The sequence below is a fragment of the Alligator mississippiensis genome, chromosome 3, assembly GCF_030867095.1.
Source record: "Alligator mississippiensis isolate rAllMis1 chromosome 3, rAllMis1, whole genome shotgun sequence".
NCBI classification, from domain to species: domain Eukaryota; kingdom Metazoa; phylum Chordata; order Crocodylia; family Alligatoridae; genus Alligator; species Alligator mississippiensis.
The window spans coordinates 21204815-21226440 of record NC_081826.1 but is presented as its reverse complement, the minus strand read 5'-3'; positions in this window follow the sequence as shown (position 1 = coordinate 21226440).

The following is a 21626-nucleotide window of genomic DNA, read 5'->3' as shown; positions in this document are numbered from 1 at the left end:
ACTGAGAAGGGAGTGGGGGGAGCCAGGCCCCAGCAGGCCCACTGAGTATAATATGGTGGGGAGGGTTAAACCCTACCCTGACCTGCACAGGCCCCAGGTATCGTGTTCTTGAGGGGGGAAGAGGGAAACATCCCATGCCAGGTTTTTCCCCTGCTCCCCACTGGAGAGGAGTGAGGCATGGCAAGGCCCCAACCCGGGCCCACACACTGAGGTAAAGGGGACCCCAGCCAGGGTCTGCTTGGCAGGGGTGCAGCAGCCTGACATGGCCAGATGCCAGCTCCAGACCAGCATGCTGAAGCGGAGGGAAGGGAGGGGTGTTTAAGTGATCAGAAACCTGGCCATACCCTCTTCCCCCTCCACTCCAGCAGCAAGTGGGAAAAAGCCTGTCAGGGTCTGCTCCGCCTCTGCCAGGCAGACCCAGAGGGAGTCCCATGCAGGCAGGGGAGGAGGCTTAAAGCCCCCTCCCCACTCTGCCTCATTCTGCCAGCCTGCCCAGATCTGCCTCTCCACACCCCTCTGCTCCAGCAGCGAGTGGGAGGAAAAGCCTGTGAGAGGCTTCTCCACCCCTGCCAGGCAGACCCAGCTGTGGTCCGAAGCCCAGTTTCCCATCCCCACCCCCTTCTCAGCCAGCTGGAGGAGTGATAGTACACTGGCTAGGGAGCAGAGAGGTGCGGCCAACCCTGCTCCACTGGAGCAGACAGCACAGCCCAGGGCTGCAAAGCATCCTGGGATGCTGGGGGACTGGGAGTTAACCTGAGCCAGGAAGGGGCCTGGGACAAGTTCCATAAACCAATTTAACCTAAATCAGTTAAGTCTGATACTACATTCAACCAGGTTTATCTTAAACCAGTTTCAGCCATTTTGAAAGCAGTTTATGTGCACTGTACTTCCGTTCTGTTAAGTTTCAACTCGTTTCTGATCACTTAAACCAGTTTGTGTGCAACTGCTATCCCTAGCCATTGAGTCTGGCCCCCAATCTCTGCCCTGTTCCAGGTGCTAGGCCCTATGCCTCAAGCCTGCCCCAGCAGGGCTCAAAGTGATCACATGCCCCTAGGACACTAATGGGACCTCCAAGACCATCCCTCACTCCCTTTCACAAAGGGAGCCCTCTGGCAGGCATCACTAAACCCCCTCTGGATCCAAACCTAATAACAGTTACCTGCCTGCATGACAAAGCCCTTTTTTTTTTACCCCAGGCAGTATTCCCTTATTCCCAGGCCTGCAGAGTTACTTCTTATGCCAGCTCCAGTATTAATCTAGGAGTCTCACTATCAGGAGCTCCTCTCCCTGTGGCTCTCAGGGCTAGACTGCCTGCTCTGGCTCAGGCCCTGGACTTATATGGCTGGAAGCCAAGCCCCATTGGGTCATATGACTCCCCGTCAGCTCACCTGACCGCAGGGCTGATCTTTAACCCCTGTTCTGCTGGTGGCCTGAGCTTGAGTTACAAAAATCCTACTCTTAAATGGGTCTTACTACATTCCTGTACCAGGGCAAGGGTTCCCTGTTATATACCTTCTTCCAGTTTTCATTCATGCCTATATTTTCAAATGTTAAGAACCCCTAAGAGTATTCTACTGCAGAGTACCTAGACCCCCTCTCTAACATTAAATACGTCCCCTTCCTTCCCCAGATGACACGTTTATTCCACGTTAGACGAGTAGGTTGGGAAGCTTCATAACTTACTAGAGGAAGTGCACTGGGGAAAAATAATTTTCTATCAAAAGACAGCCCTACACTAAGAACCATTATTAAGGATCGGGAAGTCAAGTCATTAGAAAAGAAGCTTCCATGAAGTTCAATGATAGTCAGTCTCATGAATGACATGTGCCCCCAGGGGCTTGGGCGGGCACAGTGACCACCCACAGGTGGCAACGACATGGCAGCAGTGAGCAGGGAGCTCCCACAGGCAGCTGCAACGGTGTCGGTGATGGGGGGGTGGGGGGGTGAGCAGTGACCACCCGCAGATGGTCATGAATCCACTCTTACATTTTCAATTACAGACACATATTCCAGTCCTACTGTAGATTGCCTTTGACTGTACCCATTTTTCAATGGCTCTTTTTTTATATCATTTTAATGCAAACTGATTCACAGATCTATCAGACTGTTTTATAAGCAAGCAGAAAATTCTAAATCATTCAACTGAGTTTTCCATGGTATTTGTTCATAGAACACAAACCTACTTTCAAAACGTTTGTTTATATTTCTCAGAAAAGCCACATGACTTACCACTCAATAAGCAGATGCTGAACTGATATAGATTTATATAGGTCTATCTTGAACATGAATTGAGCTACAACAGTTTACACCAATTGATGCTCTAGTGCACAGCTCTCTACTGCTACAAACAGAAAACATAAGATTCAGAATACAACTGAAGGTGTTTGGATTTGTGCAGTCTTGAGCCATTTGTGTATATACATCTATATATATATATATATATATATATATATATATATACACAGAGAGAGAGAAAGGCACCTAGCACATTGTGAGCACTATTGGAAACCAATGCATAAGATATCAAAATAATAATTAATTCATGGAACAGACCCAAGTTTATTAAAATATAGCTTTATGTGCATCTTCTGTCTGCTGTTTCAGTCTATAATCAGAATATTTAATGAAGGGTAGGTAAACTGGCCATCCATTCATGCTCATTATGGAATCAGAAATTCTCCGGATGTAGTAACCAAAAATACTTTGCGGCCAATATGCCCTAGAGTGCACTGGTGCATTTGCATTCTCCAATTTCACATGCTATCCAAAGATTTTGAATAAGTCCAAGCTGTAAAAGTTCACTGACCTAATCACCCCCAGGTGCAAGGTTGTTCAGGGTCTAAGAAAACAATGTGTTCCTTGGGTCATATTTCTTTGCTAATTTAAAATCTTTTCCACTTAAAACATGGCATCCTAAAGAAACCTTCTCCCTGTTCATTTTACAATTGATACTTCCCCAAAAAGATGCTGGGGCCTGATTTGGTTCTCGCTTTACTGGTGTAAATCAGGAACATTTGTATTGGGTTTAGAAAAGTTTGACCAGTTCAAATGTGATGAGATGCAAGACCATATTTATTTATTATATATGGGACAAACCACTTAAGAATAAACTTTTGCATGCAATCTATTTCTACATGGTGGTAAAAACTTCTGCCCTAAAAATGTTGAGAAGAGGGATCTAAGAGGATAAGTCTGAGAAATTTCGTCATTAACTGTCAAGAATGTGGGGTCTTCCAGTATGGAGAATTCACGTGAGAATTCATACCAAATATGACAAGAAAAAAAATTAAGGTACCACCTCTTAAGAGACCGGGAAACTTAAGACTAAGAGGTCAATAAAATTATTCTCGATACAGTAGAAGCCAGCCAAGTTCTGAAATTTCAGAGAAAGACATGTATTAAATTTCTAGTCAGGCATATTTTATGAATGCTGAAATAGAAAAAAATCAACCTCCTAACACACCAAAGTGTTGAAAGGAGTGTGGATGCAGCCGAGGAAATTATGTATTTATTTATTTATTTGAGTACTTGCTGCATGGAAAATTGAAAAACAGCAAGTCAGTACAAAACAGTGGGCTCAGGCCTGAAACCAGCTCTGCTCAGCTTGTGACTTGGAAAGCACCAAATTAACCCAGCTGGGGATTCCCTTGGCATGGTACGCTGGCACAGAGACGATTAGGCTGGCTCCAAGCCCCCCACATACGAGGCATGCCAGAAGCAGGAGTTGGCTGACCAGAGCCCCAGATCCCCCAGCTTCGATCTTGGCACCTTTCCCCATCAGCTAGGCCCAGCAAGTGCAGCCTGGAGGCTCTCTGCAGTTGTGCACCATGAAAACTACAGGTCTCCCAGCATGTAAGGTTCAGTGTGGGTATATACCTTTGTGGGACCAGGGAAAGAGAAGAAATTGTATCTTTTGAACAGTGCTGCTCATACATAGAGTTTAATCCAGCTCACCAACTGTTATTCCTTTCAACCTGAGCAATTAGCCAATGTCCAAGGTCTTGCAGGTTATTTCCACTAAGTGGAAACATTGATGATGGAGTCAGGCATTCCTTTTATTCAAACTTGTTTATCTGCAAAGAATTATATAAAAATCTCTTTTCCCCGAACACAGTTGGAACCTCACAGCAAGAGGTTTTTCTTTTCTTTTCTTTGTTCCTGCCCTTTTTTCCCTTCTCACATTTCCAAACTTCTTACAGCCAGCACCCAAAAAGCACTCTAGGCCAGCATTTCCCAAATGTTTGATACCTGGGGCACACTTTTTTTTCTGGATTAAAATTGGTGCCAGGTTTCACTCTTACACCCAAGAAGGCGCTATATATATATATATATATATATATATACATATACACACACACACACACACACACACACAAACACACACACACTTTTAAAAAAATACATATCAATGCTGATATAATTTCCTCTGGCAGAAGAATGCAATGCTATATGTTGTGAAATATATATATATATTTCACAACATATATAACATTGCATTCTCCTGCCAGAGGAAATTATATCAGCACTGATATGTATTGTTAAAAATGATGCCAAATAAGCAATTCTTTAAGCAAAAGATTAGTCTCTGTACCAATGGTTCCCAATCTTTTTAGTTTCAAGGTGCCCTTCCTATAACTTTTCTGTATTTCACCCCAGTTGAAAATCACTGAGATCAATCTCAATTCAGAAAAGATAGGGAGGAGGGTCTTGAAGCTAAAAGAGTTGAGAATCACTGATCTAGCTCACGGCTCAGAAGGACAGTGGGGGCAGGACCTCATCCTGTTGTGCCCTGCTTTTCCCCTTCCTGCCCTCTGGTCTGGTCCTCAGGGGACAAGGGCAGCCCTCACTCCTTGAGTCAACTTCTGCAGGGTCTCACACCCTGCCAGCCACCACTATGGCCCCTCTTGCCAGGCCCGGGAATACAGGAAGAGTGGGACGGATGCCCACTCAAGCAGAGAGCAGTGCTGGGAGCATGTGTCGCTAGCACAGGGGCTGGCTGAGGGCAGGGAAGGGCAGAAGTATTGCAGCAGTCCCAGAAGAGCAGCTACAGCTCTGTTGGAGTAGCTGGGGAAGGCATAAGATGCTGGACAAGGGAGGAGAGCATTTCGCTCTTCACACAGGGGGATCTCCCAGCATATTCCCATCCCTCCCATGGATATGTTCTGGGAATCATTATTCTAGACATGGGGTCAGCAACCACGCATGCCACAGCATCGCACGTGAAGACGTTTTGCTTGGCACACCAGCCCTCAGGACGGATGGCAGGGAAGCCATGAGGGGCCCAATCCTTCTTGTGGCCACACAGTCCTGGCCCCTTCTCTGCCACCCTCTGCGAGGCATGCATGCAGTCGTGACTGGCAATGAGCTGGGCCAGGGCTCTGCAGACCCCGATGCAGCCTCCCAGCCACCTGCTGTGAGCAGCCCAGGCTCTGGGGTGGGTGGCAGGGGTCTGCTGAGAGCCCAGGTTGCATTGGGGCAGATGGCAGGGAAAGGGCCAGGGCTGCACAAGAAGGATCAGGCCCCACACAGCTCCCCCGCCACCCACTCCTGGCACACCAACATCTTACAAGTAGACATTGTGGGTTTTTTGGCATTCTGCACAAAAACATTACTGACCCCTGTTCTAGGTTGTTTGGGGGAGGTGGGGATAGAGCCATACTTCTTCCTCTCAGACTGCCTCCTTGGCTTCCTGGGCCTTTTTGCTAGCTTCTCTAGCGTTTCTCCTGCTTGTCTTCACACATATGGATGTTTAAGCAACAGTACCAACCCCTGATCTTGCCATCAGCACATTTTAAAATTGTTCAACCCACAAAACTTATACTCCTGATTGACATCACAGGTAGCCTGTTTTAGGTGATCTATTCTATTTTTTCAGCCGTCTACTTACATAAAGAAACGAACCTATTTCTTAGATACTCCCTGATTAAAAGGTAGCTGTTATACCACTAGCTTCAAAAAGATTTCAGCCAAACTCCAGTATAACACTGTATTAGCATTTTCTAAGACAAGTCGCACTGGGGCCAGTAAGGCTACTGTAATATAAATATTTAATTAAAAAAAAACCCTCCATAACATATCCAGAGAGTTAACAGTTTCATTTACAACCTATTATTTTTGAATATTCCAGATGTTCACTTCATGGTCAGTTGTGTAGCAGCTCCATGAATCTGCTCTCATTCAGGCACACTTTTAAAGCTTATTTTTAAACTAATGCCCACTTTCTATAACCCCCTGTTTTCTCATTTTCTCACAGTCCTGTGCACATGCTTACCTCTTCTCAGCCTGTATCCAGTTTATCCTGTAAAAATTAAATCCTGTTATCCAAATTCTTCAGTCACACAAAGTGCTGCTGACCTTTCTGACCTCTGTCAGAAATTGTTTATTGCACCATCTTGTTATGCGGTCCCCTTGGTGGATTCATACCTTGGATTTATTACTTCAAAACCTACTCGTGCTTCCTGACAGGCTGAAGAAAATTCAGCTTATTTTTTTATAAATAGTCTTCTTCCTCAATTAAACGTGTAATACTCCTTAAACCTGTTTATTAATTCTTGCAACAGTTTGGTTTGTCTCCTTCCTTGTTTTGCGAGAACAGTTTTCACAGTGCAATGAATTACATATATACAGATATTAATATTATCTTAAAAATACAGGGTCATTTACAACACTTAGTGATAATAGGATAAAACCAAAGTGCATTAAATCACTTTAGCTTTTGAATCCAGATTTGGGTGAGAGAGAAAACAATGATCACTTGATGACTGAGTCAGAAGACCGCTAATGAAGTGGAAGATTCATTTCAATGCCTTGTAAATTCACAGACATGAGCACCACGCCTGGCAATAATTGCCATCTTTGTTGGCAACATTACCCAAAGTCTTGATTCAGCAAACAAGTGTGTATATACTCATCCCTAAGCACGTCAGTAGGACCTAAGGGATCAGAGTCTAGAGGCAATAGATTTTAGGCTTGAATCTTTCTACTGGAGGTTTTCATTTACTTCAGTGGGTATTGCATGATCCCATTAAAGTGAAATCTTGGCCCAAATGACACAAATGGGAGTTTTGCCATTGACTTCAGTGAACCATATTTGAGCTTTAATGTACATATGGAGCCATGTCAAAGCCCACTGACATCAATAACCAGTGGTCATTATGGAGCTATGTGGATCACGTTTTGCTTTCAGTTACACCGGTATCTATTTAGATGACCCAAATAAAGACCATGAATCCCCTCAACGTAACTGATAACAGAATCTGGCCCTTGAAGGCTAAGGCTTGTGCCTGGTCATTTAGCCCTTTGCTCTTACCTAAGTTAAGGCATTTCACCGATAGGAAAAGCTACTATTTGTTTCAGAGTCAGAAGTAAAATTCATAGGCAGTTTCCAGAGCCAAAAATATGTGCTTAATTTTAGTCTAATGTAAGCCATATTCTGAAACCCTACATGAAATGTACCAGACTTAAACTCTTTCCTTTGTTTTCAGTTACTGTTTACAAAGTAGTACAGTTTGTATCAAATGTGAATTAACAAGGAAATGTATGTTTGTGGTGGCAAACCTTGAACGGGCCTCATTCTTGCACAAAATCTTTTATTATACCTAGAAAAAATCATAGTAGGTTAGGAAGAGTAATTCATTTAGAGAGATGTGCTGACAACTTTGAATGAGTAGCTTTCTTCCTCCAGGTTTCACTACATTTGGTCCAAGTACATACAAAGATTAGTCACTAACAGGAATCCCAGAACAGCAGTCACTTCCAAAAAAACTTCCAAGGAACTCCTGGAAATGATTAGGAAAAACTACATTTAAAAAGAAGTCTTTCAACTGTTTACATGGGGTACAGATTTTCTAGGAAAAGGGATTATGTCTTCAGACTCCAGGTTTTAATAAGTGTCTAATTTCTCGGTCTACAATAGACTCCTGTTCCTGTACCATGTTCTGTCTGATGAACCATCATATTATAACAGCCAAAGGGGCCTAAAATCTGATGTGTGCATTTGATCTAATGCCTCAGTAGAAAAGGATATTTCATTTACTTCTTTGGATTTGGTAAAATTATGTGATCTGCTTTTCCTCACAACTTGCATCAGCCATCCAATGAAAGATGTATTGTAAAGTTAAAGGGATAAATTCTACTATCTTTATTTAGATGCAAACCCTTCATAACTCCCATGGACCAGGCTCTGATCTCATTCATGCCAGTTTTATGCTTCTGTAACTCCACTGGATTGTATGGAATCACTCCAGATTTGTGCTGGCATCAGAATGAGCAGACTTTGGTCCTTGGTAAGTCACTAATATTGAAAGTACCATGTTTTTGTGCTCTTTGTTGACCCTTCCTAACTCTGCAAGCAATGAAATCTACCCTGATAACATGCAATGCTTTTCCATTGGAACCAGAATGAAATTTACATTATCCACTTCTCCTGTCCCTTCACACCTGCCCGTTCTTGAAAATAGATTAGATTCGAAGCACAATGTTCTACTCTCTGTACATAGTTAGGAACAAGAGACTCCATAAAGTGTGCCGGGAACTTCACTGTAGCCAAACCATTTTACATAGAAGACACAGAACCAGCTGTTCAAACAGTTTTGGGCATCTCAGGATGCAGATAAGCATCAGCTGGGGTTTACAAGACTGCCCAAAGAAGCAAGGTGCCTAAACCCCATTGTCCTGCTAGTAAGTAGTCCCATACTCCCTAAGCAGGAATTTTTTTTCCCTTTAACTGAATGTTTGTGAGAATGGCACTTCTCAGCATAATTCAGAGCAGCACAAGAAGGCCAGACATGATTCAGTTTTAGTACAATGGAAAATTATTTCTATTCTTGGTTAAAAATAAGAGCTTATATAATTAACTTCTGGTAGCATGTCTACTATGGATTTTTATTCCAGTGGGACAAAACCCTAGAGACTCAAGCCATAAGAACAAAATCTGACCTAATTTCTCTCTTTCTACCTGCAAAGGCTTGCCTCTGTTTACAGAGTAGTTATGACTTGTTTTTAAAAAGTGCTATTTTGAATAATTAATACCGTGGGATTCAACTGTGCACCAAAGATACAAGCCATGGGAAAGGGAAGTACATGTCTGGACCACCTCAGAACCATTTATGGAGAGAAATGAATTCAGGGAGGCAAAATTATTTGTGTCCTCCCCACTGTCTGGCTCCACAGGGTTATCAATTGGTTTATGGACTACACAAGCAGCAAATCCCTGCTTCTCCTCAAAACCTTTGGCTGGCTTAGCCCTTCATGGTTTAGTGTCTGAGGAACAATGCCAAGGCTTTGCTATTCAATTCTTCTTTCTATGCACACACCTGAAGAGGAATAAATGACTCTGCAGGAGCCTGTGCCCACATCCCAAAGGGTGGAGGGGAGGCATAGGGGCTGCCTTATGTTCGTTTATACTTCTGCATGGGTGCGTGAAGCTCAGGTCAGGATCTACGTCTGTATTACCAGTGTTTGAGAAAAGAAGGAAGGGAGCTGAGCTGGATTGATGGGAATGGTCTAGGATTGGGGTGGCAACCCACAGTACATGTACCACACACCGTATGCACAGCCACTTTGTGCAGCACAAGGCCTATCTAGCAAGGGGCAAGGAAAACAGTATCAGATAAGGCTGGTACGAAAGAACAGAACAACAGATTGATCCCCTTCCCCTGCACCAAGTGTACATGGGGGCAAAGGATGAGGGGGGTGCTTCTCTTGCGATATGCCAACCAGAAAGGTTGGCCCCCACTGGTCTAGGCTAGTCCCAAAGAATCTGGCCAGTATTCAGGCATATTTAGGAAAAAAGATTAACCATCTGGACCTGACTTAAAATTGTTTTGTCTCTTTGCCAATGAGCAAACACCACAAAGGAAATAACCATCTTGTTCTCAAACAAGGTACGAGATAATACTGAAGTATTAATTAAACCTTGACACTTAGGTTTACAAAGGGGATAGATTATATTTGCAAGGTCTCTGGTTACATTATGGAATGGAGACTGGGAAAACAAACGACTAGAAGGGCAGCTTTACAAAGTGATTTCTACAGACCTTTTTGTGGCTGGTTGGGGTTTTTGCTGCTGCTTTTGCTTTTGGAAAAATACAGCAGCCTGTCTTATAACTCAGCAAGTTACATTGTGACAGTTCCAGATGTAATGGCCAATTGATTCTATCATATATAAAAAAGAACCCATAATTTGGGTAAAACTAAACTATGGTTAAAATCTATTGATCGTGTTCTTCAGTGATTTATTGATCAAGTTCTTCAGTTCTGCTGTAAGACCCCTGTTAACTTCTAGGGTGTTCTAAAGTTACAGCTTTGTTGACCCAATATGCCACAGACTCCAGCAACATATTTGTTCTGCCTTGCTATAATAAATATCCTTATTCTATGCACCCTCTTAAAATGAATTGGAGGAAATGCATGTCCATCCTGCCAAGTTGTGCCAAAGGAATTAGCAGTCTTCTGCTCTGTGGGGCTCCACTGCTTTCACTGAGGGGTGAAATGTTTCCAAAAGCCTGCCTCATCTGGCTTAATCTAATTGTGGTTCAAGTTAAGCAATGCACAATGACTGAGTTGACACGCTCATGGGAGGCTTTACAAACTAGACTCTGCTTGATTCATGCTAAAGTGGATGGTGACTGCATCTCCTTGATGTTTTGTGTAAGCCCTGACCCCTTGGGGATGGTTTAGATAAACAAAACTAAATGTGTGACATTTAAGCTGATTGGGTATTTAGGGATGCAGTTCTGTGCCAGAGCCTCTAAGAGCCACAACACAGAACTCATTTTCAATGAGGGGCCATAATATTATAAAACCATCCCTGCGTACCAATTATCTTGGATTATTTTAGGAGTGGGAAGGCCTTAGATCGTTTAGACCACTGGGACAGTCTACATTTTGGCAAACACCCTCTGCTGCCCATGGGGCCACATGGACTTCCTGTAATTGAGTGCTGCATGCTGCAGCTTTGTCTTCAGTACACCATTCCCACCCTGCAGCATTCCCTTGGCATACTCCAAGATCTTGTGATGCATCCCTACAGGGAAAAACCTTTTCCAGCCAGTTCAAAAGCCTTTGGGACTCTCCATGAGGGTCATTAAATGAGGCAGAGTGAGGATCTCACCCATGGCTTTTATTGCCACCCTTATCTATCATGGAAGTTAAGGTTTAGCTGATAAACAGATGACGAAAATAAACTGAAAATAATAAGTAGCAATCTCAATTTTAAAGCTAATTCTCTCACATACACCACTATGGGGATTATGTCTTCAGCAATCAGGACCAATCCTGTTGTCTGGATCCGAAATGTTTCCATTGACTTCTGTGGGTTTTGTATCAGGCCCCTAGGCACACAATTAGCACCATGTACTTATTAATAGCAATATTATGCCATTATCTTTGTTTTCATTGAAATAATTCCACAGCTACCAAACAGTTATCACTTAATCTTGTTGCAACAGTAAATACTTCTATCACAATTCCATTTAGCTCTCCACCTCTTTTTTCACCTCACATCTAATCCCCCAAAAGCCTTGCCTATAAACCTAATTTGTTCTATTAATTTACAAGTTCTTAGCCTCTATTTCTACTAAACAAGAGTGTTATTGGTTTGAGTGCTATTAGCTGCAATATCTACATAATACAAGAGTGTCAAAATCTGCCTTCATATATTTTGGTTAATATGCTTTGTTTTTATTTCCACCCCCCTGTAAAATCCCACAACGTTTTCAATTAGAGTATGTCCTTGTTGCATCTACTATCAAAGAGCTGTTATCAGAAAACATCTGTCCTGAATGTAACATCTGTGTCCCAAACTCATTCCTGGTCCCTAGATGACTCATTTATTTGGTAGCTTTTCTTCTTAAGGGGAGTCATTTTAAGTACCTTAACTTTTAAACCATTCTTATCTTTCTTTCATATGGCAAACTATTGCTCCAAAATATAAGCCCATGCTACTCTAGGACTTCTGTGTTTTTTCATGCTTTTTGTTCTAAAATGTTCATTCATTAAATTAATTATTTCACCTTGTCAGCGCAACTGCTCTTACAGTGTTTCAGTGTTCCTAGATTAGGAATGCAAAGTGTAAAAATAACTCAGATTTCACCCTCTATGAAACATAGGTTGGGATTTTCAAAAGTGTCTAGGAAACATAGGTACCCAATACTGCTGAAGTATACTATAAAGAAGCATTTAACTCCCACAGTCTCCTTTAATAGCACATATTTAGTTATTTAACATGAACACTGCCATTATCAAAAGTATCATTGTGGGTCTTCTGAATTACTCATGAAGCCTTCAATTCACCAACCCAGCTATGTTCAACAAAGCAGATAATCACACACTTAACCACTCTTCTGAATTGAATTTAAGCCACAGTAAGGTTCCAAAAATGTGGATTGAAGTCAAGGAGAGTCTTTCCCTTGTTCTCAGTGGAAACTGGATCCAGCTTTAAGTGGTTAAGTATATAAGTGTAAGCAGGGAATTCCCCCAATACTCCAATTTCCCCATTTAATTTTTCTACAAGGACAAAATTAACCTTAAATATATTGTTCAACTCAAAATAATTTTTAACATTTATCTCATTTTTATTTAGCTTAACTTATAAATACTTTGGCAATTCATTTCACTATAGCAGGGGTTCTCAACCAGGGTGCCATGGCATCCTGGCATGCTGCAAAACCAGGGGTGAGAAAAAAACAGCCCATGGCAGGTCCACCGGTCCTGCCTGGCCCAGGCACCATCCAGCCGTGGCGCATCCTGCTGCTCCTGGGCATGCAGCAGGGCTAGGGCAGCTCTGCCATTCTAGGAAGTCCACCCCATCCCTACCCACCCACACACACATCCTCACAAACAACTCTCTCATCCCCACCCACCCACATCCCCACAGCCCACATGCGTACACATCCCCACACACACCTACAGCCCCCCACAAACCCACCCCCCACACACACAATATACAGGAGTAAGACTTTATTTTGAGCTATTCTGCAATCACCTCTATATACGCAACAAAATACACACAAACCAGAACAAAAATATTTTTAAAATAAAATTAAAATATGCTATTGTTAATGTATGAATTTTAGTATATAATTTGGTGGTTTTTTTCCAGTTCCAGATGGCAAACCCCCTTCCAAAAAGGAGTACTTCTGGTGGCAAGGAGAGGGACTTCTGGTGGCAAAGGTCAGGGGTTAGGGGGATGGGGCTTCTGGACCCAAGATGATGAGCAGGGGGTAGGCGGGGCTACCCTTGCAGCCCTCGACAGCTCACCAAAACTAGTTGAACAGCCCTCCAGCTGAAATAATTGCCCACCTCTGTGCAAGACCCTTTCAAATAATCCTAAAGCAGACAAGAGTGCCCAGTCCTGCCACAGCCCTTCCCAGTCTGACTCCTGGGCTAGGGACAGAAATTATACATAAACTGGTATAAATGATTAGAACCTGGTTCAAATCTGTAACACAACAGGACTAAGTGCAGACAGTCAAAAACCCCAAGGCTGAATCGATTAAATCTTCACAGCTTAGTGTGAGCTGCATAGACTGAACCAATAAGCAAGTGAAGAGACATTCACTTTTGATTCTAGAAATGCAGCCACATGCCTGTATTGGCCCAGACCAGAACCCAGGGGACACTGCAGCATGCCTCCCTGCTCAGCTGGAGCAGACAGCATGGGCCAAAGCTGTCCCACCTACCTGCCTGCCCTGCAAGGTGGGATTTACTAGGGAGGTGCAAAGCATCCTGGGATGCTGAGGGACTGGGACTTAACTTACATCTGAAGGGGATCTGGGACAGAAATTCGATGAACCAATTTAATCTAAATCAGTTAAGCATGATACTACATCTATCCAGGCTTATCTTAATCTGGTTTCAGCCATTTGAAAGTGGTTTACATTCACTGAATTTCTGTCGTGTTACAGATTTGAACCGGTTTCCAATCACTTATACTGGTTTGTGTGCAATTTCTGTCCCTAGGCCAGAGGTTCAGTGTTTTCAAAAAAGAAAAGTTAGGGAGAGTGCCCTGAATCTAAAAGGTTTGAGAACCACTGAACTATACTCTACTCTGTGCAGTGCCCTGGGGACACCACTACAAATGGACTGAATCACCTACTGGTGATTCAACATTCATTTCTTTCAGCACCTAGCATTTCTTAAATGTTCCCAGGGTAAACCCACTTAGCTTGTGAGAGCTGATGCCTACCAAACCATATGTCTTTAACTATGTTTTAAGCAGCCTTAAAAAATTCCATTTGCCTATTTGTGCATGTTATTAAGCAAGTAAAATGTGTTGGGGCAGAACCTTGGCTGATGTAAATCATCGCAGCTTTATTGACCTACACTGATTCACATCAACTGAGGAATGGGTTAAAGCTAGTTTAGACTTTCATTTTTCTATTCAATGAGCCCAGTTGGCACCACTGAAATAAACAGGAGTCATGGCAATGATTTCAATAGGAGTAGCCACCTAACTCAGTAGCAATAGCAGCTGACTGGGAAAGAACTCTATGGTGGAAATGGCTCTCTGAGCCTTGCTGAAGTAAAATGCACCCTCAAATGTTTTTCAGCCACAAATATCTTCTTTGATAGTTGCCAGAGGCAACCACTGTAATGTAACTCATTTCCACCCAGTTTGCCCCAAGTGGAAATATCTATTCTATCTTTCCTTTCTATCTCTTGAGTCAATGTGTTCCTTTTGGACACAGGCATATATCCTATTTTGGGGCCATAAGTTCCCCTTTCAAATAAAAATAAAAAGGTATAGAAAGGGCTCAAAAACGTATAACATCAATGACCTCTGCAAATTAGCAAATGGGGTTGGAATTAGCTGGTTCATAGTGGTCCTCCTGGCTCCCATCAAGATTCTCTAGCATATTGGCAGAATTTTTTAATCCCATCTCTTTCAGGTATTTCTAGGGAAGCTCTTATCATAACACCTGCATGAAAAATTAAAGATTTCATTAAAATAAAAAACAGTTCCCAATCCTTGTGGAAGGAATGGAGGGAGGGAGTGTGGAACTATGGAAAATGAAACCTGAGATATCAACAAGCCAGAATTATGCAGGTCCTACCAGGTGAGATCTAGCCTCTTGGATCTAATTTTGAATGACAGAGGATGAATGACAGAATGACAGAGAAAGCCTGGAGTCAGGAGGCTGACAGGACAAAAAGAGGATAAGAGCTATGTTTAGCACTGTCTGGTGGTAAGAACAGTAGTGGCCAGAACGGAGACTGCTACAATAATGGGGGCAAGAGCTGCTTAAAGTGTAGACCAGCATATTTGTAATAGAGATGGGAAAGAAAAAGCAGATTTGGCTGTTATTAAAGAGGAAGGATAAATGATATCCTTCAGATATTTTTAACCATCCTTCAGAACTGAACAGTGCATTGTATCTCAGCTCTGGAATTATATAGGATCAGTTTTTCTTTTTCTTTTTTTTTTAAGGGTGGGGGGTCTCTAAAATATATACATTCAATACAACTCTGTTGGTTTCATTCCTATTCAATTCCATGGATCTTTTCTATCAGTCTTCCAGTTCGGTTTTGCAGACTGCCAATTTTCAGTTTCAGATAAGGATCTCAGCTTCTGAATTTTTGCTGAAGCAAATCTCAGCTGTAAAAATGAGCTTTTCAAAAGTGCCTATGGGCTAGACTTCCAAACACATTTAGGTGGGATATAGGTTCCAGACTGCAAGCTAAGACATATCATTCCAAAATGTAGAAGTTTTAAAATCCTTACTCTGCTGTTGGCTTCCCCTGAAAGCTGCTACATTCTGTAGGTGCCTACGTTTTTGGCATTAACATTTCTTCTGTGCTTAAAATTCTGTTTCTGGGTGTGCCAAAAAGTGCCTCAATTTGAGTGCTGAAAACTTAACCTCAGTCTCATGTGCAAACCCCATCAGGATTCATAAATAAAGTGTTCATCTGCCTATTATATTTGTGAGACTGGACACAGACAGAGTCCTGAGAGTGAGCCTAAGTTCCACTCAGAATTTGGCCAGAGGAGGAAAGGGTGTCTTACTACAGTCTGCAAATGTGATGCAGTAACTGGAAAACTAGAATGACAGGTACAGATGGTGAACCTAACATAACTGTAAGTTATGACAGATGTGTGTTAATATTTGTAGAAACAGTCAAAGCATTAAGTAAGCCTCCAAATAGTAATATGCTCTTCAGCTTGTCCATATAAGGCAGAATTTATGGCATCTAAAAAGTGTGTGCGCGCATTTAGGTGGAAGACAGAAGCAAAAAAATCACAGTGGTAGACAGGCTGAAATACTCATCATTTAAATCAATAAGCAGTAGAGAATAAATAACAGCCCAAGAAAAAAAAGTATCAGCCATATTGTTAAAGTATTATCCATGTATAGATATACAAATTCATCACTGTTCATTGCCTGGTCCATGACAATATGTGAGCAGTCGTTCTCAATAACGGATCTGTCACAGATCCCTTTGAGATTAAGATGGGACTTAAGCAAGGCTGAGTCATTGCTCCAATACTCTTATCTATATTCCTTACTGTGATGCTACACCTGACCACCAACAAGCTTCCAATTGGAGTGGAGCTATACTACCAAATGAATGGTAAGCTGTTTAATCTTTGCTGACTCTGAGCCAAAACCAAGGCTACCCCAATCTCAGTTATCAAGCTCCAGTACACTGATGATGCTGTAGTGCTCACTGAGAAACAGACCTTCAGGCACAGGCAATTGTCAATGTCTTTATAGAGGCATACAAAAAAATGGGACTGATGCTTAACATTCAGAAGACTAAGGTCCTCCATAAACAAGCTCTTAATGAGCAGTTCCCAGCTCCAATAATTCAGATTCATGGTGAGACTCTGGTGAACACTGAGTATTTCCCATACCTTAGAAGCCACCTCTTGCAGAAGGCTGACATCAACAAAGAAATCCAACATCACTTCAATGTGCAAGTGCAGCCTTCAGATGCTTAAGGAAACAGGTGTTTGAGGGTCATGACATTAGATACAAAACCAAGCTCATGGTTTATCAAGTAATTGTGATTCCCCACCTTACTGTACAGAGCAGAGACATGGACAACGTACAGGAGACACCTTAAGTTGTCAAAATACATAGAGGAGACACCTTAAGTTGTCAAAGTACCATCAACGCTCCCTGCACAAGATCCTTTGAATCCAGTGGGAAGATAAATGCACCAACATTGGTGTCTTCTCGCAAGCAAACACCACAAGCATCAAGGCGATGATCATCCAACATCAACTTCACTGGGTTGACCACATCATCCAGCTGTCGAACTCCAGACTTCTGAAGCAAGTTTTATTTTTCCAGGTCAGTCAAGGCATAAGCTCAAGAGAAGGGCAGAGAAAGCCGTTCAAGGATATCCTCTAGACCAACTTGAAAAAATGCAACATCAACATCAACTTGTAGGGGGGTATCACCCAGGACCACCCCAAATGGATCACAGTACTTTGAAACCTTACAACAACAGGAGACAGAAAAGCACGAGTGCCAGAAGCAGCATGTCATGGGCTGAATCAAGAATCCAGAGCCACCCACCCCACATGAAAACATGTCTGAGTTGCAACAGAGTCTGTCAATCCTGAATCAACCTCATCAGCCATATTCAGACCCACGGATAAGACATTCATGGAAGACAATCATCCTCAACCATGAGGGATTGCCAGGGGAGAAGATAAAGTAGTGTTCAGGTGTTAACTGTAGGTATAAATAAGTAAATGGATGGGTATGCAGTATGAATTTAGACCCAGAAGGAAGCAGCAGCAGTCTACCATTGAGGATTTATCACTGGACCTGCAACACTCTGTGGGAAGAGTAATCATCATGAGGATTGTAACTGTATCTTGGTTCTGTGTCTGAGGTTGCAAATAGAGTCCTAATTATGGAGAGGCCATAGCCTTGTTTCTCTAAAAACTGAATGGTTCCCCATCTGTGGTAATAATACTCCTTTTGAGCAATACAGCATCAAGAACTCTCAGCCCAGGTATAGGAGCCTTCAGTTTGACTCCCCTCCTCAGCCTGATGAGATCTGATCCTACATCACAAGAAGAGCATCATCTGGCAATTCAATACTATGGGATGGATTTTTTCATTCCTTCATGTAGAAGCAGTTTCATTTTGTATGAAATATTTAAGCAGTCATTACTGCAGAAAAACCAGGAAAGCGATCATGTCTCTATAACCTAGAGGTTAGAACATTCGCTTGGATTCCAGTCCCTGCTCCACGCCAAGAGGAACAGCTTTGATAGGAATGGTCGTGTAACCCCTGAAAGCACTACATCCAAGTGGGTAGAGCACTCTGGAGTGGTGGAATATGTGCTTTCAGATCCTGAGGAACAGAAGAGGACACTGTACTTAGGTTTCCCACATCCTGCGTGAGTCCTATACTTCTCAGATTTTGAAAGATAAGGATACTGGAATTCAGGAGAAAGTTTAGGGTTGTGAATCCAGATCAGAGGTGGGTACTTCCATATAGGTTGGAGTAAGGTACAGTGCAAGAAAAGGAGAGAATTTTAGATCTACACCTATTTACTTAAAATTATTTTAGATACAAATAAGGGGGGAAAAACCTAACAAGATTGTGCTCTTGTTGCAAAAGACTGAATTATATTGGCAGAAAGGTTGCCTGCAATTCAAAGAAAATGTTTCTTCTACTCTATTAAGCACTAATGAGGGCTCACCTGTGTACTGTGTTCAGTTTTAGGTACAACACTTTAAGAAACATGTGGATGACTTGGAAAGAGTACAGAAGAGAGTACCAAAAATTATTAGAGACCGAAGATACATGATTTATAAGGAAAGGTTGGAATAACTGAGATTATTTAATCCACAAAAGAGAAGACAGGAGAGGATTTGATGATAGTCTTTAAATACCCAAAGGAGTACAGAGAAGTAGATAAACTATTCTCTGTTGCTGCAGGACACAGGACTAGAAGCAAAGGTCTTAAACAGGGAAATTTAGGTTGGATATTAGAAGAACTTCCTAATTATGAAGGTGGTTAAGCATTGAAACAGACTTCCCATTGAGGCTGTAGAATCTCTTTCCTTGGCATTTTGAAGAGTGGGTTAGACAAACACTTGGGTAACTGGGTTTAGTTGGGAACGATCCTGCCTTGAAGACCTCATAAGGTCCCATCCAACCCTATTTCCCAACAATTCTATGAAAATAAAACAAAACAAAATCCTTTCAGCCAAAAATGAAAGCATTTTGCTGTTGTTTTTAGTTTGCTTTCTGAAAAGTCAAAACTCATCACAGAAAATAAAAAATACCACACCACACTGGGACCAATTAGAAGAATCAAACAACGAAAGCCTATACTTGACAACCATCAGACCTTGAGAGAACTATTCTCAGTGACTCCACTCCTGGCTTTCAAACAACCCCCTAACCTTGCTCAAATCATCATCAGCAAACTCTCACTGCTCAAAAGACATCAAATGGATCACGGCCTTGCCTTAACAATAGCTGCTTAACCTGCCAATACATTCCACTACAATCAACACCCCCTAAAACAAACCCATCAGAATCCGTGGAGCCTACACATGCCTTCCCCAATATGCGATATATCTGATCCATTGCACCAAATGCCCTTATGGTGAATACATGGGTCCAACTAAAAAGCCACTGTGCACCAGAATGAATTCCAACAGAAATAATATAAAGGACAGAGAAACACATACGTCAATAGGAGCACATTTTAAACAATCACCCCAAATTCACTATCCTCATGCTCAAGGGAAATTCTACCCAAAACCTTTAAAAGATGAGTTTGGGAACAAAAAAATCATAACCTGACTGGACACTAGGAACCAAGGACTGAATGTCGATATTGATTTATGACACATTGGGCAGATCTACACATGCATTAGGACGCATTAAAATAGGCTAATGCACATTAAAGCACACATGTAGTCACACCTACTCTTGTCTAACTGATTCCTGAAATTCTTCTGATATACCACAGATAATAATGACCCTCCCTCCTCTTGATAGTTCCTGACCTCCCGGTACTCAAGCTCCTTTTCTTTTCTTAATTGTTTGCCTGCTACCCTTGGGAATTTCTCTCCATCTCAAATTTCACGGATCTACTCACTGTTCTTAAAAATCCTTGTGCTGACTTTCCTTCTCAGACCTGAAGAAGAACGCTTTGTATCTGAACATGTCAAACTTTACAATACATTTCTAATAACTCCTAGCAGAGATCTTATTCAAGAAGGTGCCTCACCCTCAGAGAGCTGAAAGATTTGCTTTATGCTTCCTGCCTCTCCCTAGCAAAACAGCAAGACAGAAGGTGCAGGCTGGGTGAGTGGTTGAAGTGAGGCCCAACAGTCTTTGTAGGGGCTTTGCAGGAGCCACAGCTTCTGTTATAGTACCCAGTGTCCAGTAAAGCAGCTGCACAGCTTCTCCATACTGTTTCTATGTTGGAATGGAAGGATTTCTCCCCCTACAACTCTTCTAGAGTGAGGCTGAGCTTGACAGCTGTGCTGTAATCATTTGGGTTTATTTATTCAAAATTCCACAAGTGACTTGCTCATAATTTGCAAGGGGCAAATATTTAGAAAAACACCATTGTTAAATTAATCCCTAAAATTCCTCAAGTTCATCTCATGTATACTGTTAACTTCTCCACTGTCCAGATTTTTCAGCTTTCCCATCAAGAAGGAGAAACAGCACCATCAGACCAACCACACACACCATACCAAAAAAAAAAAAAAAAATCCAAAAATGGCTGATGTCAACAACCCGGAGTGTGAAAAATTTTCATATAAAGTACTCACAGGAGGTTTGAAACAATGGATGCATTTGTAGTTAATGGGGCTCATTTGAGAAAATGTTAAGACATCACATTTCTAGTTCAATAAACCTTATTTGACCAGCTCTAGTCATTGCAGAAGCTCTCTCTTTTTGTCCGTGTCTTGGATTTCCTCTAATAGCTCAATTGACATATTGAATTGACATATAAGAATTGTGGCGCTTTTCTACGCATCACAATAGGTAGAAGGGAAGAAAATAGAGAAAGTGTCTTCAAACAATGATTGCAAAGACACTCTCAGACAAAAACCACTCCAGTTATGTGCTTATTATTTCGTCTTTCAGGCAAATTTTCCTGGTACCACAGGTCAGTTCACCTGCAGCTTTTATCTAAAACTGTGAATTGCAATTGTTATGTGGCTTTAGAAAGAGAGATAAATCAATGAAAATATCAGCTTGCTGCCTTTAGCCTCTTTGTTTTAAGACAAGTTTGATTTTTAGACAAATTACATCTAATGCCTGTGAACAGAGGTGTAACTGGGCAGTTCTGCCCCTGGTGATGGCAATGCATGGGTCAGCAGTTGCTGGACCAGTGGCATGGCAGCTGCTATTTTTGTACCCTGGCCGAATTCAGCACCAAGGGCTAGTGCCCTGGTCACTCCCCACTTAGTCACGCTACTGCCTATGAAACCTAAAGAAATGTTTTGAGATTGTTCTGAGCAAAATTCATCAGTGGGAATCCTGTCAGTTGGAGATAACTCTGGACTCACGTTCAAATAGGAATTTTTCAGCTTGTCCCTGTCTCAGGATGAGCCAGCAAAAGCCCGAGATACAAAGACCTTGCAGAAGTTCATATCCACACTTGGCCTTTCAACTTCCTCTCTCTC